Source organism: Archocentrus centrarchus, chromosome 19, assembly GCF_007364275.1.
Source record: "Archocentrus centrarchus isolate MPI-CPG fArcCen1 chromosome 19, fArcCen1, whole genome shotgun sequence".
NCBI classification, from domain to species: domain Eukaryota; kingdom Metazoa; phylum Chordata; class Actinopteri; order Cichliformes; family Cichlidae; genus Archocentrus; species Archocentrus centrarchus.
In genome coordinates, this window is record NC_044364.1 from 17,802,275 (window position 1) to 17,827,086 (window position 24,812).

General features: G+C 39.8%; 1 pseudogene; it reads left to right on the top strand.

Moving 5' to 3' along the window:
* The first annotated feature begins 254 nt into the window (after positions 1-254).
* The window catches only part of LOC115798193 (glutamate receptor ionotropic, NMDA 2C-like), a 47,863-nt pseudogene continuing 23,305 nt past the window's right edge, over positions 255-24,812 (top strand).

Sequence of the window (24,812 nt, forward strand, 5' to 3'; positions counted from 1 at the left end):
ACTCTGACACATACACACACACACACAGGTTTCCTGATGACACAAGAGTCTAAATGCAGGGCTAATACTGTCATACAAAAGGGTCAGAGAGGGAAAGAGACCAGAAGAGGGAAATAAGGGTTGGATGTGTACTCAGAGATCATGCAGCATTATGTCAAAAGCATCAGAAAAGTAAAGCTGCTTGTATATTCCCTTTCCTTTTCTCTTTCTCTCCCACCCTCCTTCTCCTCCTTTCCAGGCAGTAGGCTGACAACATGGCCCTTCCCAGGGGACATTCTCCTCCTTCCCCTTGGCCCCCTCTCTTCCTCCTTCTTCTCTTCCTTCTCCTCCTTATCTCCTCCCCACTCCCTCTGCAGGCTCGGCCGCTTCTTCTACACCCGTCCATCAATGTGGCGGTGGTATTCAGCGGCTCCAGCTACCAGAATGAGGTTAGAGGCCGTCTCAGTGGGGAGAACTTTGTCGACCTGCCCGTAGTGGTCAGTCCCGTAACGGTGCTGGTCAATGACACCAACCCCCGCGACCTGCTGACACGTCTCTGCGATACCATGGCAACGGAAAAACTGCATGGTGTGGTGTTTGAGGACGATGTGGGCTCGGGTACCGGTGCTCAGGTAAAAATAATTTATGAATTTTTGTGCTTTCTGATGTGAAATCCTCTCTAGAGTCATGGTGTTCAGTCACCCAGATCCATTTCCTAAAGCTGCATGAGGCAACACTTCATGTAAAAAGCATCTGTCGTGTCCTAAATCACAAAAGGAACAAATTGAGATGCCAAGCGTGTACCACATGTTTACTTTTACTTGCTGTCTTTGCAGAAATTAAATTATGGTGTTGGTATGGTTTCAGATAGTAAACAGAAAAGATGTGGCATTAAATCAAAGCAGTATTTTAAAGGATTTATTAACTTTAAAAAGACACTGTTCTCAGTTTAAATCAAGAAAAATGTACAGCTAGCTATTATAAAGTATAGAGTTACCAAAGAGTCACCATTTTTTTTTTACAGAAAAATCACTGATCACTGCTGAAAAAAGTAAAATGCTTTATGAGTACAGTCAAACTGAAGCACATCACTTGAAACAAATGCTTATTATCTGAACTCTGCCTATCACCAGAGATGCCTTTTCATGTCAGTTAATAGTATAACATTAACTTTCATATGCCCACATTAGCACATATCCTACCAATAAAGAGTAGTTGTATTATAGTATTGCCATAAAGCCAACAACACAGTCAGTTAAAACCAAATCAAAGAGCACCTCAGAGATCACCGCAGGTGATTGAAAATCTGCTGTCGAAACAGGTATGGGCAGAAATGTACAGTATTCACATGCGTGTTTAGCTCTGCTTGTGTTACCTGGTGAAAAATCAAGCTCTGGCTGCTGCATGCTCTGTCTGGGAGTCTTTCACTGCTAGTTACTGCAACCATGAACATCCATCCATTTTATTCCATGTATCCATTTCAGGGTTGTAGTGGGGCTGGAGCCTGTCCCACTCACATTCACACTTACAGCCAATTTAGACCAATTATCTTACAATGCGTCTCATTGCACTGTGAGAGGAAGCTGGAGAATCCATGCAGGCACAGGGAGAACATGCACACTCTGCACAGAAAGACTCCAGCTGGCCAGGGGATTTGAACCCAGAACCTTGTTACTGTGAGGCAACAGTGCTAACCAATGCACCATCTGCTGGTCTTTTCCATAACACCCCCACCCTCCCACTTATTACTCCCTTATTCACAAGGGGTCGCCACAGTGGGTTGCTCCGCATGTTCGATTTTGCAGATTTTTACACCGGATGGCATTCTTGACGCAACCCCAAAGGGATTTGTATTTCCTCCTGGGATTGAATCAGGGATCTTTTGCTTCATAGTCGAATGAGTAAACGACTACACACACACACACACACACACACACACACACACACACACACACACACACACACACACACACACACACGCACACAAAGACTTATCTTTCTACTCAGAAGATAGTGATTGCTCAAAGGTTTTTGACTTCAGTAGAAGCCAAGTGTATATAAGTTGCACGCAAGATTTTTTTATCTTTTCACTGATAACAGATGTTCAAGTAAGAACATGATTGGGATTGCAGTTAATAATTGTAATATGGTTACTGAGTGCAGGAAAAGGATAATTTTGAAGACAAATGTAATGTGCACATTGCCCAAAAAACTGGAGCTCTGTAAGTGTTGAAGGTGTTTCCTTTTCAAAAACATCCGCAGGACTTTTTCAGGTTTGCTTGGTAAAATTGCTGCTTTTCAAAGGCCATTTTGATTTGAACAACAGAAGGTGCTCATGTTTTACCTGGCAATCAGTCAGTTTCAGGATTAAATATGAACTTCACGTCCAGAGCGTTCCATCACTACAAACTGAACACGAGGCATTCTGGTGCAAGATTTTCATCTTCTTTTATTCAAATTCTGAGTCTGTTTGTTTTCATCTTTCAGGTGGCAGAAGTAGCACAGATCTTGGACTTCCTATCTACACAGACAACTCTGCCAATTGTGGGTATCAGTGGCGGGTCTGCAGTTGTCATACCATATAAGGTACTGTCAAAACAATGATACAATCTTTTAAACACTGTCCCATCACCAGGATGGAGCCTAAATTGGGCCTTCTCACCACACTGATGACTGAATTTCACTGAGATGTGTTAAAATAACATTAGTCTCATATGCATAATAAGAAAAACAAAATGTTGGTATAAAATGAACAACAACCTGTAATATAAATCCTGTCAGTAGCAGCACTTGCTCTTCACAGCCTAATGTCTTAGTCAGAACTCTTTTGCGCCAGCATCATTCAGCTTAAAACAACTTAAGTAGGTCAGAGCGGTGAAACCTACTTTGGCAAGCAACTCACTGCATGCAAATATTTGGATATGAGGAATACAGATGGGTGAATTATCAGCGATGACTGGAGTCTTCGACCCTCATCATCTCGTCTAATCCCTGGCTGGGAAAAGTCTGAGTTGTGGGAAAGGAAACTTTGCGAGGGGAGACAAGTGCTACGGGTGATCTGCGCTTCAATCAATCATGTCTACGCGGTCGAAGAGCAGCAGGTTTTTCCTGCTATGATTTAGCATGTATCTCATTGATGAATAGAAATGGAGTGCTGTGAGCCGTGTAGTTAGATTGTAAAGGAAAGATTGATGACACCAGATGGATTCTTTACTTTTTCCCCACTTTTTGGTGGGAAGATGGCTCCATTCCTTCTTCCTTTCACACTCCATGCTCTCCGCTCATCTTCCCTCCCTTCCTTTAATTGCTTAACTGCTATCTTCAACACCTTGTATTTATAGAAACAACTCTCAAACACATGCAAATGAATACTGTCACATATGAAAAGCACACACACACATACACACAAGCACTCACACAGTCAAACGGGTTCATTCCTACACCTATCCACCAGGGAAAAATCCAAACGGAAAAGTTTAGTTATCGGGCTGCAAATGCTGGATTCCACCCGAGGCAGCATTTTGTAAACCATAGAAAGTTGTATTTATCAGCTTCCTGATAATCAAAAGGTATCTGCAGATGCCATGTCATAGATAGGTATTAAACAGGAGTAGATGTAGCTGCAGGAGGGTGATTGATTTGCTGTATTTTGATGACAGAGTGGGAATGGCAGAGTGAGTGAGAAAGTGACAGACAGAAGAGAAAGATGCCTCGATGAAGCTTGGCTGACAGGTGCCTGAAGGCAGTGTTTTACTGTCTCATAGTGAAATAGTCATTCTTGTTTCCATAATTCTTTCTTCTTTTATTTCCATTTGTTAGTTCACTTCTAACTCTGTCTCATTTCCCCATGCTTTCATATTTTGCTTTAGTCTCTCTATACCTTCACTGCTTTCTTATTTTCCTCCATCACCTTCACTCCTTGAATGTAGTTTTTCTGTTTTTTTGTTTTTTTGTGCACTGGCAGAGTCTATTAAGACTGTGGTGAGAAGTAAGCCAGAGGCCTGTGCTCCTTTGTGTTCGCTTGGAGCTCTAGGACAGCATTACACTGTTAATTAGACCCTTCAGGAGGCGAAAGCACCCTGTAGTGCTTACCATTTATCCCGGAATCCAAACCATTCACTCATCTTTTCCCTCTATTTTTCTGTCCCTCGGAAAAGTTCTCCTAGCCATTTACTCCAGATCTGCTTTTAATACACATCTCACACAGTTCTTCTGCCACCTCCAGAAATTTTTTTGTCGAAATTCATCTTTGATCAACAGCCTCTGGCTGGTTATCTGCAGAGCCAATCACAAAATCTCTCTGCTTGACAGCAACAAAACACAAACAAGCAGGTGTGACGTTATCGTATCAAGTGACAGTGCCCCTGAGAAGCCCAAAGTGTTGAGTAGCAATTCTCTGTATAGCACAAATAGGAAAGCAACATTTCCTGTGGCCTGTATGTCAAAGGCACTATTTTGCCCTCATCCTAATAGTCTTCTTCAGTCTCTCTCTCTCTTACACACTCCTTTGTTGTCAGCAAGAAGAAAAAAAAGCTTGTCAGAGGTGTCTGGCACAATGGGACAGGTGGGCTGGATGGAGAAAGACATATCCATGAGTGCATGATTCTCTTAGCGGATAAAAGAGCTCAATAGTGCTTGATTATCAATAGGCCTGATGATGATGATGAATATCTTTGATAGTGGGTTTAAAAAGAAGCAGCAGCCGCCCGGGCCGCCTATTTATGGTTCCTGTCTCAGTGATCTCTCTATGGTGAACAGCAAGGAAGGAGGGAATGAGATAAAGATGAAAAGATTGAAGGGAGGAGAGGAAGTGTTTCTTTTGTCAGACGGCACATACATCAAGCGAAAGCGAAGAAGAGGAAATGAAAGCGTAAGGAAGAGCTGAAAAACAGCATAAAGACTGTTCAATAGGGCCTGCGAGGGAAGGAGGGGAAAAAAAAATGTTGTGACGTGTGTCTCGGAGGAGTTACAAATCAGAAACTTAGTGTGTTTTCTGTTTGTGTGTTCTTGGCTGGCTGGTTGTCAGTCACTGCAGTGTGCTGGGTGATCATTAGAGGGTGCTACTTCCAGATGTCGAGTCATGGGAGCGGTGGAGCAGGAGGCAACAGAGAGGAGAGAGAGGAGAGAGAGGAGATGAGGACGGGGAGCAGGAGCACAGTGCCAACAAGGCTGCAGGGGAAACAACGAGAAACTTTAATAACAAAAAAATCTTTAATTCACTTGGCACAAAATTCTAACATCTGATATATGAATATTCTAATTATGATAGCAGTGATTGTGATAATAATGGTATTGAGTCTGAGGAAAAATGCATCTTCAGAGTTGATGGGTTTTATGTTCTCAGAAAAACGCAAGGCCAAAAGTATGTGGACACAACCAAACTATCTGAATATCAGGGGGGTGCATTATGAGTGATTATGAGCATATGCCAGTGCATAATAGTTGTATCCCAGCTGCAAATGTGGAAATGTTCCTGTAATATTTTCAAACACAAGCGAACAAACCTGATATAATTAGTCTGATACTGATGTTGACTTTAAATTAATTCGACCATGGCTATTCACCTGACTTATTAAATTTTACGTGCCGGGCATGCTGTAACCTGCCCACTACAGACATGAACAGATATAAATTACCAAGTATATTTAAATTCAATGTTACGTTTGCGCTGCTTTTGTTGTTGCCTTTATTTCTGTTTTTCTTATGTTACTCGGCTGAAGGTGTGCCTGTTTTTCTCATCAGCAAATGATAAAAGATAGATGGTGATGATTAACGACAATGAATAAAGTTTATGCTGTATATGCAACAGCAATCTGGTTTCTCAAGCTTGTAGTATTCAATTTTCTCAAAAACAGCTTAAAAGCTTCTCCGTGTTTTTGTGAAAATGCAATAAAAACACACACACACACACACACACACACACACACACACACACACACACACACACACACACACACACACACACACACACACACACACACACACACACACACACACCACGCACAATGCACTTTAGTAATTTAGAGTACATGTCCAAATTTCTTTGCATCTAAATTTCATAACTTGGCATTTAAAGCTTGTCAGTTAGCTCTGTCAGATGCAACTTTCACCTGTTAACTTCAAAAATGATAGCAGATTTCACCCTCAAAATCACTCCATTATTAGTGTCCTCCAAAGGTAAAACATTACTCTATAAATGGCTATATTCATTTCAGTAACAATGCCCAAGGCCAAGTTGACTGGTTATAAAGTGTTAATACTGGAACTACTAGTTTTTACATTCTTTCAGCCTACTAGTTACACTTTTTTTCCCCTGTTTTCAGTCTCTAAAGGACACATCCACATCATTTTCACTGATTGGCATCAGTCACAAGGTTTGTTTAAAGAAAATCATAAACTCCCCTTGGAGTGGGAGTGAGTGGAGTCAGGTGGGGATCCCTTATGACACTGCACATTGCCACAGCTGTAGGTTACAATCTCTCAGCCCTTGGGGGCCCCCTACCGGCCGGGGGACCCAAGCAGTTTCCTGCCTCAACTGGTGGATGTTAGGGTTTGGCTCACAGCTAAGGTTCTAGTCCATCACAAAAGTGCTGGATGGGGTTGAGGTCAGGTTTCATTGCCTGTCCACACTGTTGTCTATAATGGAGCAAAGCCTGCAAGCTAGTTCATGCAGCTCGAGCTGCATTGTGTCATCCACACATAACATGCCCCGACTCTCAATTTGGCGGTCCCATCTCCCTCTCTGCCGCTCTGTATTACTGCTCGCTTTTTCTATCCCTCCACCACCCCAGCAACCACAAGTCAGTCCAAAATGGGTTACAATCTGGCAAATGTATATGCTACATATCATCAGACTCAACTGTTCACTGACCCTTTTTCCCACATGGATGGGGGCATTGCCATCCTGGAACAGACCAGTCCCATCAGGATAAAACATTTTTCATCACAGCATAAAGGTGAACACAGAGCAATTCTCTACTGATTTTGTTAAAGGTGTCGGGAAAATCAGCTATACTGTTTCAAGAGTTAAAGCGAAACCTGCAGTCAGCTGAAACTGAAGACATCACTTGTATGAATGAGGAAAAAACTTTTTGAGATGAACCATAAGTGAAACAAGGAGACACTGTGACATGAAGGACATTTTCATTTTATTTATCCTTTATTTAACCAGGGGAAAAGTCTCACTGACATTAAAATTTCTTTTCCAAGAGAGACCTGGCCAAGAGGACAGGCTAAACAAGAATAATTCAGAAGAGGAACACAGAAGGAGAATGTAATAAAGACAGAGGCCAAACACAGGGGACACTAGACTGAACCTTCAGTGAACCAGGAAGTAAACAAAAGACAAATACACCAGGTTCAGAAAGATGAGACACAGGGAGCTACCCTCTGCTCTAAGTGGACATAATAGCAATGACATTATAGTGCTAAAACTGCCTACTTCCTAAATTTGGTGTTACCCAAAACCCTTTAAAGGCACGCTTATCCATCTAAAAAAAAAAAGAAAGTCTTGCTACGAAGACATTTTTAAAATAGATTGTCTCACATGGCATAAGTATTAAAGAGCATCATTGCTTTTGTGAAATGAGTTGAGTTCACTCTTTAAATAATGACAGAGGATAGTAAATTATTTTAATAGGTGCTGTGAAACATTCTGGGAAAGGAGGAATTAATTAACCACAGATGACAACTCTTATCTGTTATTGTGAAGTACTATTAAATCTCTCTGTTGCGCACAGTAAATGTTTGATCACTCACAAACAAGCTTTTGTTTGTTACAGTTACAAACATCAAATAATGAGTGACTGAGCTTGCAGGCGATATTACGGTCTGGAATAAACAAAGCTGACAGCTTTATGTGTACGCCAGTAAACAGGGACAAAAGTGCCTTTTAACTGTGCACATGATGGATTTTTGAAGCAAAGAAAGCATTGAGCTCAAGTATTCGAGCATATAAGATCATTTATTACAATTTGAAGCTGTCAGTAGAAGATTATATTCAAGGGTTACAGTCTGAGAACTGGCTGCAGTCTAAGGTCACACTCTGGTCTTGATATTGGTTCAAAGCGATGCTATGAGCCAGACAACTGTTACTGGATCACAGTGTACATTTCTTTTTTAGGGGTTTGTTTCTGCAGCCAGACTGGCCTGATTTCACTGTCTGTCCTTCTGTTTCTTCTCTCCACCGCCTCACTTGGCCTCATGATCCAGAAACTGCAACACTCCATAAACAGGTCACGAGAAGCTCAGAGTTGCTGCACAGCATTCACGCTGGATACTGGTTTTTCTTTGCTGGGAATGAAATCACATTAATGGGCAGATCACGTCCAAGCTTGACAAGTATGACCCAGTAATTTCAAAAAGGCAGGCAGTCAAATTAGTAAGAGACAGTAATACAAGTTTTTCACTAGTTTAGCACTTCTGCTGTGGAGATAAATGTCACTATGTAAAGAAAAATTACCTAAAAACATTTCCAACGGCTTCCCATCAAATGTGTTAACAGTGCCAATATTTGAGTTTCCACAAACCCCAGAGCACCAGAAGATAATCAGATTTTGTCTCTGATGCTCAAGTCATCAAAACTGCTTTTTGCACGACTGCTGGAGATAATTTCTTTTGAAGATATCGTCCCTTTCAAGAGATAAGCTGTCACCAAGATTATGCCTTCATGAATATATCTGTAAATATGGTGGCTTTAATTTTGGATCACTTAAATAAAGCTTGGTGAGCGCCTCCCACCTGACCCCCTCAAAAACAGCTAGTTTTTTTGTTTTGTTTTGTTTTTGTTTTATATAGTAACAGCATAGTTAATGAAGCCATGCAAAATTTTTACCTTCTTACAATTAAAATTTTCTTTGTCAAAGACCCTGAAAGTACAAAGGGTGTTGGTTGAAATTTACTGCTTTTTAAATTTCTGTATTTTTGCCAGACTTTTTGAGTCCTTTCTGGATTGCAAGAGCCTAACCTTTAAATTAAAGTTTTAAAGTTAAAAACACATTTAAGCTGTCTGAAGGCACAAATCTATTTCACACCCAATTCAAGTGCCACATTTTTTAACCAATGGGATATATCCTAAATTCAATAGTTAAATTGCACCAATTTATTGTTTATGACGTAGAGTGACAGAAAAAAGTGTTGGCACCCTGTGGGATATGTGTCCAGTTACAACAACTTTTTACCTTATATATATTTAAGAATATTTAAGAAGTTGTTGCTGGAAAAATATGGCGACTTAGAAAGCATCGTATTTCTGCGTTATCCCGTACGTACTTTGATTCCGACCTCTTTCTCAGGATCACAATGCCCACAGTTATACCCACAGTTATGCCCACTGCATTTAAAAAAAAAAATGTGACTCATATGCCACGGCCTTTGCAGTCAGCAGATTTCAACCCGGTTTAACATTAACAAGTTAGAAAGCACATTTTACCACCATCATCAAAGTCCAGTGGAGTTGCAGAGACCTGGAGAATCAAAAGCTTATGTGGAGCAGGATGTTCTCTAATTGCACGGTTAGTGGTTAGATCCCCGGCCTCTCCTTGTGGCACAGTAAGTGTCCTTGGGCTAGATGCAGAAGCCCACATTGCTCCTGGTGGCATGCATGCACCTTGTATTACAGGCATGGCATCATCTGGTGAATGAGAATCATAATGTAGAATCTAGCTGGGGTTTAAAGGTGGTGTGTTACCGCAAAGCCTTTACAAAGACATCTTTTGTTGGTTTTTCCTGTAAATTTGTCACCCCCTCTATATTACACATTTGGGGTGGCCTCAGAAAAGTGCCCTTAGTTTCATTTTTTTTAAATCCAAAGTTTGAGAGGAGATCTGTGCTTTCATGTCTCATTATTCTGTAAAAAAAAAAGTTGCAGTATACACTCACTGTCCACTTTGTTAGATACACCTTGTTAGCACCGGTTTGAACCGCCTTAATTTTCCATGGCAAAAATTCAACAAGCTGCTGGAAATGTTCCTCAGAGATTTTGATCCATAATGACATGATAGCATCACACAGGTGTTGCAGATTTGTCAGCTGCACATCCATGTGGAGACTATTATCATGTTCAAGAAACCTGTTTTCATGGTTTGACATGTTGTGTTCAAAGATGCTTTTTGCACACCTTGGTTGTAACACGTGGTTATTTGAGCTACTGTTGGCTTCTGATCAGCTCAAAGTAGTCTGGCCTCTGGTATCAACAAAGCATGGAGAGAGAGTTAACTGATGCCATCTGATACATTGATGGACAATAATATTTGTCTGTGATTTATAATAGAGGGGTTTTTCTTAACAATTAAAATAGTAACTCTAGTAAACGTGTCTTGGTATTACATGTACTCAATAATATATTTGTGTCCATATGTGAATGAGCATCTGTGTGTGTTTGAGTGACACCAGTCTTTCCACCGAGGGAAGGTACAGTACAAAGTTCTCCCTGTGGGACGAGAGGAGTGTGTGAGCAGCCACCATGTCCACAGTCTCCCTGTCATATTACCATACGCTCCTGCAGCAGGACTCCTAATTACGCCTGTGTGTGACAGCCGCACTGCCAAGGTGGTGAGAACAAGATGGCTGGGAAGTGGTGGATGAAAAAGAGGAAGGGTGAACTCTGTCTCTTCGTGCGGGTGTGTCACTGTGAGAGTTAGTCAAGTAGAAGATTTTGTTGTAATTCTCATTTGATTTCATTATGGAGGAAAAAGTTAATGTCTTCCAATATGTTTGATTTTGATTTGACAGAGTGAATAATGATTAAACACTGACTTGACCAAGGAGGTCGCCATGTTATTAGTTTGTTTAATAGGTCAGATCTAACTAATTGTAGTTTACTCTTCTAATGTTGCCCCTCACCACTACGTAGGCATATGTGCAGAAGTGGGGCACTGTAGCTAACCAGGAGTGCCGATCCAAAGCCATTTTTTTATTCATTCGCTGACAGCCTGAGTATTGCTATTTTTATAGCTATTTTGATGCACAGCCCAGCCAGTGGTCTGGTAGCATTTCAGCTCTGGATGGAGGTGAGTTTCAAACAAGCTCAGACAGAGATAAACCTGGTAGAAATTGAGTGAAAAAGAGGCTGGCTGTGATACTCCTGTGGTATTCCTCAGGCTGCAGAACTCTCTTGGGCTTTGCAGAGGCTCTGAGCTGTGAGAGAGGGAAAAGCAACAGGAAGGAGAGATGACAGTTACTCACCTCTGAGACGAGAACAGACTGAAAAGATCTGAGACCTGGTCCCTAATGGCACTTGACAGTTTAACACTATCTCTTCTCTCTCATCCACTCCCTCTGCTTTCCCCTCTTATGCATTGTATTTTGAGGCTTCCTGATGTTGCATTTTCACTGAGCGTGTGCGAGCACTATACCGTGTACATATTCTAAAAAAGACAATATTGCCCTGATCTACATTTTCTTGCACCAACCCCACATCCATTATTAAATTAAAACATATTACTACTTGTGTCAAAACCCTGCATGTTCTTGCACCTGCTTACATCACGGGTCTACTTATGCCCTACAGCACCATTAGGCCCCTTAGATCTCCAGCTTTTTTTAACTATGACAGACATGGGTCTAAAAAAAAGGCAGGGACACAGTGTCCAGACTGTGGAAAATTTTGGTTAACTCCCTTTTTTTCTGGTTTGGCTGTTTGAATCAAAGTGCTTACCCTGTATTCATGCACTGCTGAGCATGGTTTTGTTCATTTGGAGAAAAGTTAGAGTTAGGTGTGCAGATGTATACTAACACCTACGCGTAAAGAGAGCAGCAGGACTGAATATTTCCACTTCAGAGACATTTGTACCAGGTTGAGGCCCAATTTGGGCAATCAAAGCTTACAGACTACATCACTCAGGATCTGCATTTTTATTGCTACAAGATGCAAATGTATATTTGACAGCTATCTGGTACTGAAGAGTTATTGCTAACTAGTTCCCGCCATGTGTGTAAAAATGTAGAGGAGTGCAACTGGTCACTTTTTAAACTGCCCAATTAAGGTTTTTAGGACACTGTCGACATCTCTAAAGATTTTTCAGTCCATGTGCAATCACCCAGGCATCACCCACTTAAAATGTAGTCCTGTCTTTGTCTTTTCTCATTAATTAATTGGTAATGTAAGCCTGTTCCAGTGTGTGGATACATGACTTATAACACTGACCGTTTTACACCTGAACAAGGGGACTAATTATTTAAATGGACTGTTCTGCAGCCGTAACAGTGTTAAAGGTGTTGCTAAAATGAGGACAAGCAGGCGAGTTCATCTGAATATTTTGTCAGTTGGCTTCTGTTGTGACAGGTTCAGTGCTGTACTTGGATTTTTCGTGTGCTGATTTACTGAGAATATTTTCCAGTTTTCTCCATGGGTCAAAATATTTCACAACACAAATGAAATGAAACCCGTTGGGTACTCGGTCTCAACACTTTTTTAAACCTCTGTGACAGCAAGCATCGGCCTCGCTAAAGAAGTCTGCTCTGAGCTGCTGTTGCATCATCCACCTTCAGAACCATGACAACCACAAGCATTAAATGAGCCTCTCTTTTTCATTACAGGCTGAAGGATCCTCTTTCTTGCAGATGGGGGCCTCCCTAGAGCAGCAGGTCAACTGCATATTCAAGGTATGGAAGTGCATTATATTAAAACTGACAATCCAACTTTACAGTTTTGGGGAAAAGAAAATCTAGCTCATTAAAAAAGTAAGTCAACTGACCCCCTCAATTTACTTCTACATCAAGTGAGAGACTTTTATTTTGAAATTGGCAGGTATATTTTTGATTGCTGTTGTCATCACTGTCTTGATGTCAACCCCAAAGTGAAACTCAATGCATTTTTGAATGAAAGAGGAATCAATTCTAGAGTGCAATTGTGAATCAGAATAAACCCAAAACCAACTGAATACCACAGACAGGATTAAAGATGAACATGACCACTGTGACTTCATGTATTAGTCAGTGAAGTGCTGTTATGATGCTTTGAGCTAAGCATTTTGGCTTTTGCTGTCTTGATGTTAAAAAGAAGAGCCAGCAGGGGGCGTAGCTTCTGGATCACTTTTCAGGTCCAGAAGCTCCGTCCATCGTTTATACCCAGACACGGTACATGAAGGGCACCAGGTGCCACAAAACATCAAAGCATGTTGTGTGAGTGTGTGTACATGACAATATAGGTTAAAGTGAAAAAAGCCTCAGTCACACAAGCCTAGAGAGCAGTCTGTGACCATGCGGCAACCACCGGTCAAGAGGGAAGAATGAGTATTCCCCAAGTGGCTGGCAAGCCATTGCTGGAGGTTGTTGGCAGTTGTTGGGATAGTGATTGCTGAAGCCCCGGTCACACAGGCCTAGAGACTTGTCAGAAACCTCCTAGTGATTGCTTTGGTCATTAGCAGATTGCAGCAGTTGCCCATTATATGCATGGAACACGCTGACTTGTCCGCAGACATTCACAAACTACTCTCTGAATCAGGGGTGGGCAACCTATGGCCCGTGTGCCATAGGTTGCTACTTCTTGTGCCCACCCACAGTTGCTTTGTAAAGGAATCAATATTACCTGGGACATTGAATCCGGCCCGCCAAAGATTTGCCCAATTCAAATCATATCATAATTATGACTGATGTTGAGGTTTCTGAGAATTGCTACAACAAAACTAACACCAGACTTCAATGCACTGGCAAAAACAACACTGTCCCCACTAAAAGTAAATGTAAGTATTAACACTGTAATGCCTTTTTTTATGTTTATGTTTGATATATATGCATCTGGTTCTAGCCTGGCTGTCTGTCAAATTTCAAAAAGTCAGTGTGGCCCCAGAGCCAAAACATTTGCCCAACCCTGCTCTAAACAGTATAGAGACTATGAAAGTAAATGTTACATTTTTTTTAAACACTTTAGCTGCACCACCGAGGCACAGCTTTTACTTTGAAGGTGAATCGTCTCCGTTTTCAGCTTGCGTGGCACTTTTTCAAGTTTTACTACCATTCAGCTGTTGGCAAGTGTTTGCAGACAAGTCGGCGTCTTCCATGCAAACTACAGGTAATCATAGCAATCTGCTAACGACTAAATCAGCTCCCTCTCTGCAACCTGTTTCACCTAGTGAAACAGGTTGCAGAGAATTAAATATTATAATTAAATAGCTTCAAGAATTAAATATATTAATATACTCATCAAAACAAAGCCTATACAGTATGTCAAAATTAGACTTTGTGCTGTAGCCTTATTTTATCACTTTAACTGCATCCCAGCTCGAGGGCGTAAAACAATTTTTCTTGCAGCAGTTAATAATAATTCTGCCTGTGTCTGTTTCAGATGATGGAGGAATATGACTGGGGCGAGTTTGCTGTGATCACCAGCTTAATGCCGGGCTATGACACCTTTGTGGATATAGTTCAGTCCTACACAGATACTTCCTACTTCTTGTGGAATGTCCAGGATATCATGTCTCTAGAAATGTCCGTTGGGGCTAGTGACGTGAAGCTCAAACGCATGCTGCAGCAGGTACGATAAGTTGCTTTGTAAAGGAATCAATATTACCCGGGACATTGGATCACAAGTTGTTGCTTTACTGTTTTAATGGGCCATATGCTTGATATCATGAAACTTTAGTAAATTTAATAACGCTGATGTATATATTACATGTAATATATTATATAAGGATTTATTGAGTGTCTTGAGGTGACTGGTGTTGTGATTTAGTGCTATATAAATAAACTGAATTGAATTAAATTGAATATTTAGATCTGCATAAATGAAGAGAAATGTACTTTGGGATTTTTGGGAGCTGGAGCCTATCCCAGCTGTCAAAGGTGAGGTACACCCTGGCCAGGTCGCCAGTCTGTTGCAGGGCTAACAGAGAGATGGACTAAAATGTTATTAGCTTTATTAGCTCATTATGTTACAGTATGCATAATCCTGTTGTCTGTTGGCAGATTTTGTCCAGCCTCTGTCCACAGTAATGGCATTCTCTGACCTCTCTGGGTCAGATTTAAACTTACTGGGCATCCTTAAGCATAATGTTTCAAGTTCCAAGTTAATGTAGTAAGCAAGTTAATTTTAACACAAAGGACTGTGTTTTCCTAAAGTTAGTTAAATAGTTTTCAGTGCCCAAAACTAACCAAATAGAGAGTAAACAGTGAAAAGTGTAAAACGAGCAAATGGGAAAGCAATCAGGCAGTGAAAACAAAGCAAAACACAAATCTCCCAAATGGGACATGAACTGTGTTCTCTTGGCAGTTAAACATGGAAATTATGCCACAGGCATCCCTCCTGCCTCCATAGACAGACTCTGATGTACCTTAGAACAGGAGAGTTAACTCTGGATGTCCAATATTGCAGCAGCCAGGGAGGCAAGGCACCTGCTTCTTTAGTTGTATATGAATATTACATAACAATATGTGAAAGTTTTTACTGCAGTTTATAATAACTCAGTTAACAAGTATGTTATGCCGAAACTTTATAACTGGTGTTGAACATGCTCAGGCTATTCTGTGATTTATCACTAACAGATTTCTTCTCCGTCTGCAGTTGGATTCCCAGGTTCTGCTGGCGTACTGCTCACACGAAGAGGCGCAGTACCTTTTTCAAAACGCCGCTGAGGTGGGTCTGCTGGGGCCAGGCTACATCTGGATCCTCCCCAGTCTGGCCGTGGGCAACCCTGACGGCTCTCCACCTGCCAGCTTCCCTATAGGTGTAATCGGTGTGATTACCGACCAGTGGAGGAAAAGCTTGCGGCAGAGAGTGAGGGAGGGTGTTGCCATCGTAGCCAAAGGAGCAGAGAGTTTCAAGAAGCAGTATGGTTTCATCCCCGAGGGACACGGTGACTGCAACAAGCCAGCCAAACACTCAGACAACCACACTCTGTTCAGGTGAAGCAACACTACACAGGTGATGGTGTTACTTGTTTTTGTTAGGCTTCAAAACAAGCTGCAGTATCTATCATATTAGTCATCACTGGTTTGTCATTGCAGATATTAATAAGCAGAATATGATGATTGATATTTAAACCAAAAATCCAAATCATGTGTGCAATTAGTTAAAAATCTTGGTATCTGCAATAGATTAAAAAAACTCTTATCTACTGCAAGCTTTGTGATGTAGGTTTCATTTTATATTCAGGACTAAAATTGAACGTGTAAAAAAAAAATTCCATATCTGTTGTTTATTCTATTAAGCATTTTAGGTTATCAGCTCCTTTTTGTGCCCATCCCACAATTCACGTTTCATGATTACCAAGCTTTTTCTGCCCTGGCTCAGAGACTTTTGGGGATTAGAAACTAATCTCTAATGTCTAATCTAATTTAATCTTTATAGATTTTTAACTAATACATCTTTTGCTTGCTTGTTTTTGTTATAGATACAGATTTTTTTCAAGCTTTGAAACACTTTGTGACCTTGGTTTTTAAGTCCCTTTAATTTTACTGACTTCCTTTGTTAACTCGATTACACTATTGACGAAGGCACAGTGCAGGTCGAACGATCAATACATCGTGATGTAGAGCGAGAACACTGAGTCCAGTACTCTGTTTCTTTAAACTGAAGTGGCATCTTCCAGGTCACCTGCATCTGAGCTCCAGTAGTGGGATGTGTGACTATTCTGTTTAAAATCAGCTGGACTCTTTAAACCCTTTAACTTCTTTTGTTTTTTTGGAGTTTGTGAGCAGACTGAGTATAGTGCCTCTTTAGCATGTAGTCTGAAATTCTAATTGGTTTGGATTCATTATAAACAGTCTAGTCTGTCATCTATTAAGAGACAGTGAAATCACTCAGTAGGAACACTCTGCTGTCGGACCAATCACCTGCCGCCATCACCGCCTAATGAGCTACTTCCAGTCTCCCACATTAAATTAAGCTCCTGGGGGGGAGACTTTAGATTTAATTAGCAGGTGATCATTGTATGGGCATGCATCCGTGTGAATGAATCTGCATATTTTTATTTCTAGAAAGTCAAAGTTCCTTGATTGCGTACTGTTTATGTTTCTGTTGGAGATAGACACATGCTGAATGTGACTTGGGAGAGAAGAGATCTGTCGTTCAACAACCAAGGCTTCCTCTCAAACCCTTCTATGGTCATCATTGCTTTGGATCGGGACAGAATCTGGGACAAGGTACTGGGAAGCTTTAACTGAATTATACACAGTGGCACAGAAACACACAATGACCAAACACACATAAAAATATCTGCTTCTTTTAAGATCTTTTCTGGGAATTATTTATTTATTTATTTTTTTTGTTCTTCAAAATGTATGCCTGTGCATTCAGATTTGACTGAGTTATGACTATGAGAAGAACAGAATTTGTGGCCCTAATGATGGAAATTACCTTCATAAGCTCAGTGCTTCAGCCTCTCAGTGTGACTTAAAAGATCTAATCTGGATAGATGCAGATAGTTTACACATGGAAAAAACAACTCCTTGAATCAGATATGACTTGAGGGGGCAAGTGTTTACATAATTTCAGATCAATAGTATTGTGCGTCTTCATGCCCGGTGAGGCCATATCCTTTTCTTATTCCTGTTTCCTCATAACCGTGCCTTGCAACCTCGAGAGTGTTTTCAATCCCTTTTACACACACAAGCGCACACACGCAGTCAAAGCTTGAGGGTGTATTGAAAAAGTGCGACCGAACAGAGAGCCCTAAACGTAATCTCACAGCTACAGTTGAACTCATTTATTTCTGCCCTGGAAAGACCAACCTACTTTATCAATGTCACCTCCTGGCTGCTGTGTATGCATATGTGTGTGTATGAACATGGACGTGTCATTGTGCTGAAGTGGGGTTTGGATTGTCCGTGTTTGTAGATCTTAAAAATCACATATTCTCCCCAAGCACAGGTATTGATGTTCACACGAGTTACAGATAACAAGACATCTGACGAGATGCCATACAAGCATCAGAATTTTGTGAATCCTCTCCCTCCCTTTCAACCCCATCTCATTACAACTCGATCTCTCACTGCTTGTTCTCCCTCTCCTCTTTGTGTCATGTATCTCATCCGTTATAACGACATGTCGTGGAGTACTTGCTCTTTTCAAGCTTCTCTCTTTCATTGTGACAGCCAGACAGTTTAACATGCTGTTATTCCTTATCATCATCTGAAGGGTGCTGCTGGGTGACATTTTGTCCCTTTTCATCTTGTACCAATTTTGCACCTGAAGATTCAAGACAATAAATAAAAAGCAGTAATAATCAATAAACAATATATCAGCAATAAACAGTAACAATTTAAAAACTACATGTTAGGTGAAATGTGAATTATCACACAGCTCTGCCCTCAGCTCTATTAAAGGCTTTATTGTTATTCAGCTCACAGGTTTGGTTTTAAAAGTTTAAAAGTTAAGATTTATGGTATCAACCCGTCTGCAACTGTTTAAAAGAAAAACCGACTACCTGCCCAACCCCAAACAGCAGACAAGAGGAGTGTACTGTGAAGCGAGATTAATGGTTCAGTGAGGTAAGCTGAGTGTAAAGTCTGAGTTTTCAGTGTCATGAAGGAGACGCTCTTTTTTTTTACCCGGCTAGATCACCATGGTAAATGACGGTGAAAACATAATCTGATCTGGAGCCGATTATTGTCACAGTTTCCGTTTAAAATTGGCTGGAAGGACATTTTCACTATTTCGTTTACAGTATCCTGTAAGTGTGAGACAGATATCTGCTGAGGGAATAGGTTATATATATGCAATCTGTAAAGCGTAACCCCACTGAATGAAGCCCAGCTTTAAAGTTGCAGTATTGCAAACTGTATGTGTTGCATTGTTCCAGCAATTTGATGGAACTTGTGTATTTAACGTATTTTTCTTTGGTCCTAAACTGTTTGTTTGTTTGTTTTGCACTGTTGAAATTGCAGCTATTTGAACACATATTAGAAAATCATTCACTTAGATTTGTAGGCCATTTATGACTAAAAATACCTATTCAGTTAATACAATTAATTTTGATTTGGCGACAAACTAAAGTGATATTTATTTTCCTTTTAAGCTATGGGACAGTAAAGTAATGTGTTGCTGTCTCGTTAGAAATAAACAGCAGCACAGAGAGCAGACTGAGCACTAATATAAATATATTAACTCGAGTTAATATATTTATTTGATTGCTCTGTGAGCATTTGATGATCAAATCCCTGGATTCATGATTTCCTGCAGCATTACAGTCACTTTCAGCATTTGAATTTTGTGGTTCTATTACTTATGTTCTTTATCACCTATTCTGCTAATAAAGTGTATGACATGAATAGACTTTGTGCATAAGAAGAATGGTGGATCAAATACTACACAAAAGCCAGCGTTAACAAAAGAAAATTGATATCCACTGTTATGATACCCATCATCTCTGACTGGGGGTTTAGGTTTTGTCAAGCCAGCTTATGCAAAAAAAAAAAAGTCTGGCTATATTGAACTTGCTTTGTAGCACACTCCTAACGTTACTTACTGGCTGTTGATCATAATGAAGTATTTTCTCCTCAGGAGCTGACGGAGACCAAAACACAGACAAAAATGCAGTCTATGGAAAGCTGTTTCAATTTGCCACTGTGTTGTAATTGGCTGCAACTGACCAGGACTGCAGTGGTGAGATTGTCCCAAAAAAACAAACAAAAAGGAGTGTTATGTAGCAGAGAGGTGGACTTAAACACGGGACACAAGTCATACAGAGTAACATGAAATAAACTTAGAGCACATGACATAAGAGGTACACAGACTCTACAACAAAGGATAAAATGAAGATGGGACTATTTATACACAGAGAGGTGACAAGGGAAATTTGCAATGGCCAAAAAAGAGAGAGAGAAAAAAAATTCCTTTTGCTTTGGGCTGGTGGCTGGAGAAAAATGTATTTTTAAAGAACTTCAAATTTAACTCCAAACATGAAGGAAATCTATTCTGTGACTGTGATGTGCTTATCTTAACTCTTTAGCAAGGTGAATGCATCATTCATTGTCAAAACCTGACTGAACTGATAGATAAGAGTTTTGTATATTCAATCATCACACCATATTTTAACCCAGTATTTAATGAGCCATTGGTCCAGGGAGTGCCTGAATGGCAGTGAAAGCACTTCTGCTTAAGATACTTTAGACATATGACATAAATCTAAATGACTGATCTCCAAAACTGACATTTCTGTGATTCTGTCATTCACAGATGGTGCACAGAAACAAATCACCGCTTTACGTGCTGCACCTTTATACAGAGTCTTAAGTCATCCATGTATGACTAAGGAAAAACATTAGCATGACTAAGCTGAAGAAAGAATCAAGAGTTGGTATGAAGAAGAGGTCTCATTAAATCTGTAAGGGAGTGAGTTTCATACGCAGTAAGTCAGCGCTGGCCGAGCTCAGCACGCCTCATTAGGTCGATGGTGATGTGACAAACAGTCTTGCTCCTCATGTGGAGGGTTTCATTGAGCTTGGTACCGATGTCTATGGGACTATTGATTGTATGATGTGACAGTATATGGCAATTCTGGTTCAAAAGTGGCTTCTGTGACATTAAACACTTTTTTCAGTAGCAATCTCGTTAACGAATCTGTCAGAATCTCTGTTTGTTCATTTATTTTCAGTTCATTGAGCTTTACTTACACCAGCTCTACAAATGCAGCAAATCTTTTAAACACACAAAGGCAAAAAAACAAACAAACAAAACACATTAGATAAATTGCAATAATCACTTGAACTGTTATCATTTATAAATAGTGACATTTCAATATGTTTATTAGTGAAAAAAAGAAAATTATTAACTGAATAATCAGTCAACAAAATTAACACACAGCACATGCTGGGTTGTATTATTAATGTGATGCAGCTGGTTTATTCTTTGTTTTAGTTTCTGAGGGCTTTTTCCTCCCCAATAAATCTTCCTCAAACACTTTTAAGTCTCCTCAGCATGTGTTAATGAACCCTACTCTCCTTTGATCTTCTTATCCTCTTCCTCCAGGTCAGCACATACATTTTTTTTTTTTTTTTATCTTTATACATTTTTTATAAAAATTATTCATCCTGTGAAGTTCCGAGTGGCAGGGTAGGTGAAGAGAGAAGGTGCTGACATGAAGGTCGGGACTCACATGTGATTACCAACAAGGTTTTTGTTTTTCACATGTTGTGTTCAGGTGGGCACGTATGCTCGGGGTGTCCTCCAAGTTCGCTACCCCATCTGGCCTCGATATGGCAGCTACCTGGAGCATGTGTCTGATGATCGTCACCTGACCGTGGCTACGCTGGAGGAGCATCCCTTCGTCATGGTCGAGAATGTGGACCCAGGCACCGGTACCTGTGTCCGCAACACGGTGCCCTGCAGGCGTCAGTCCAATTACACAGATAGGTACACACAGCGACACAAACGCAAGTAAAGCTTAATAACTACGTAGATGCAAGAAAATGCATGGATATGGATCTTTAAACCACAGCAATGTCTCATGAAAAGTGCTGTTATGGATGTAAATAGATGAAAACTGCGCAGATCTCATGATATGAAAAGTAGAAGAACAATAAGTTACCTTTGTGGCTGGCATTTTTTCTGTATGCATCAAAAAACCTCTGAAGCCTGGCCAGATGAAAGAGGACACCGTGTAATGATAAAATTTAAGATAAATGGTCTGTTTTCATGTTTTTCAGTTGTAGCAGAACTTGTCATGAGTTTGACCCAGGCTGAGACTGATCTGTCTCAATGTGCATCTTGGACTACCTTGCTTCATTGGCGACTAAAAGCTTTTACAGCTATGTCAGCTTTAACATGTAAAGTTAAAAAAAACTTATTATATCACACTGTCCCATCAGCAGATGTAGACTGTTCAGTTTTCTTTGAAATGTAGTTTTGAGTCCAGGGTTTCCTGAGCACTTCTTATCCTATTTGACTTGAAAGTTGAGTTTAAAAGTTTATTTTTGACCTTGGAAACATCAGATGGAAAAAATAAAATAAATTAATTAAATAAATAAGAAACAACTTCAGGGTTCCACAACAAAAAGATCAATTCTTTTTATTCTGTGATCAAAAGTTTTTTGGTTTGATACAAAATTCACTTTTTCAGAGAGAACTTTTTTTTGACAGCATTTTAGAGCTTTTTACTTTTTCAGTTGAATAAAAGCTCAAGAAAGACAGGTCAAATAGAAAAAAGTTAGTTTAGGTAAGATATGTAACACGCCCACATTCAAATACAACCTACACAGATGTCATACGTTTTTATGACTTGTGTACCCTTATTAAGGGTTTCTAATTATGTTTGTAAAATCTGCGTAACATTGTATCGTTACTCAGACTAGCTGCCAAGCTAATGCTAACTTTATAACAATACTGTATAACAACTTTCAGGAATGAATTTACTGATCCAGGTACTGTATCAGTGACTAATACACTACCAAATGGTTAGTTCTGTAGTTACTTTAGCTAAAGTTACTCATAGCTATTTCACTGGAGTCAAATAAATATAAATAATAATATAAATATAAATAATATAAATATAAATAAATAAATATAAATAAATAAATATACATGTCAAATTGTAACATTAATACATTTTTTACAAATGACCTCAAATGTGAACATGGTGAAGAACAGTGAACTTGTCATGTTCAAGAAACCAGTTTGAAATGACTGGAGCGTTGTAGCATTATGTGTTAGCCTGTTGGTTGCATCCATCAGAAGGTGGGTCCTCTGCACACGTGGTCAGCAACTATGTTCAGATGGACTGTGGATTTTAAAAAATGTTCATTTGGTACTGAGAAGCCCATAGAATTGTAGGAAAATATCCTCCAGGAAAATACTGCCCCATATCAGACCAGGCAATGTTTTCCAGTCTTCTGTTGTCCAATTTTGGTGAGCCTGTGTGAGTTGTAGCTTTAGTTTCTTGTTCCTAGCAGACAGGAGTGGCACCAGGTGTGGTCTTCTGCTGCTGTAACTGCTTCACGGTCGTTGTGTGTTCAGAGATGCTCTTCTGCATACCTTGGTTGTAACCTTTTTGAACCATTCTCTGTAAACCCTAGAGATGGTTGTGTGGGGAAAATCCCAGTAGATCATCAGTTTCTGAAACAGCTGGTCCAGCCCAACACATTCAAAATCACTTAGATCACCTGTCTTCCCTGATGCTCGGTTTGAACTTCAGCAGGTCATCTACATGGTTAACTGATTAGAAATTTGTGTTAAAAAGCATTTGAAAAAGTATAAAGTGACTAATGAATATAGATTTGAACTGGCTACAGTGATGAGCTTCCATGATTGCATGCTGCTAGATAACAGTAACAAAAGAGGCCACTGAACAACGTCTTTGATATTGTTTAAAAAACTTTAATCATATTGTCATCATATTGTACGTACATACACAATTAAATATGTTAAATGAGTATCATATTGGCCCTGTTCCTAGCCAATTTCCAGTAATGCCCAGTCCCACACAGACATTTACACCCTCCCTCTCTGCTTCTCTGCCCCAGTTTAAGTCTGAGTAGATGCTGCATTCTTCCACACTTCATTAAACTCAGAGTAATTGTGTGTGATGAGTGTCTAAGCACTTTAAAATCACACCATCAGTATCAAACACAGATCACAGCATGGCAGAAAACAGCCATTAAACAGCTATTACCTCTGAACTGGTGCTCATTAAGAATGCAAAATATCTTCATTATGTTCAAACAATCACGCGCAATAGAAATAAAACTATGTCATGAATTTCTTCAAATCATTGTTTACTACTTTGTCCTCTTATTAGGTTTACAACAGGAAAACTGACAAACTCTGAATATGTTGACAACAATAATAGATTCGTATAAAATCCCTGTCTGTCTACCTTGGACCAGCCACAACTTTACACGAGTACCTCTGCAACAGTGCTGGTGAATTTTATTCAGGGCTTTGCTTGCTTACTCTAACAGTAATTGCTGTTGCCAGTTTTTCTTTGAATATAAAAAGTACATCTAAGGAACATGTTTGATTTTTTGAATCTATTGGAAAAGAGGTAATTTTATTTATTTATTTTAGCTTCCTAGCTCTTTCCTAAGAGGTTTTAGCTTGCTTTACAAAGTGGCAAAATAGTAGAGAAGAAACAGAAAAGCAACTTTACCCAACTGAAGGTTTTCTTTGTTGACTAAGATTTGGCAGGTCAGTTCAATCATCCAGATCCAATAATTTGAGCATTTGGGGCATGGGCGGGTTTGTGTATTTGTTTTATGTGCTGCTAAAAGCTGTATTTCCTAAAGTTATTTTTTTTAATGAATAAATTGCACCTTGATCCAACATTTGAAAGAAAATTATTTTTCTCATCCACATAATCTGTCAGTGATGTTGATATTAAGTGTCACAAGAACAGACTGTAATGATTAGATTTTGACTTTGTTTTTCGAAGCATCAGTTTGAGCATTTTTTGCCAGCACCATATTGTTGTTTTTGTTTTTTTTCCACCCACAAGTGAAAATATTTGGGTGATATTAAATTATCAGCTGACACTAGCAAGCCTGGTTAGCAAGCTGAATACATAAATTGCAACAGGGACAAGCACGGATACCTGCTAATTAATTTGACCACACCATCAGTTGCTGTCTTCAAAGCAACTTTGGTGCATCAAGTGATGCGGCGATGAGACTGAGCCAGTTTGCAATTGAATGGGGTGAAACTTGTAGTTACATGCAATATGTTTGTGATAATGTGGTGATGAACTGTGATAAATCAGTAAAAAATGTAAATCTGTTGCTGTCTGTTGCAAAACACTTGCAACCTATATACAGCACACAGTCACATTAAAAATAAATTCATATTAATTACTAACAGTTGGCAACCACTTGATTTGAGTCCCCTATTGAAAAGAGATGCGTCGCTGATGAGTTGCATTCATTGGCACAGACTGACTCAGATTGATTGTAAGGTGATAGAAATATGT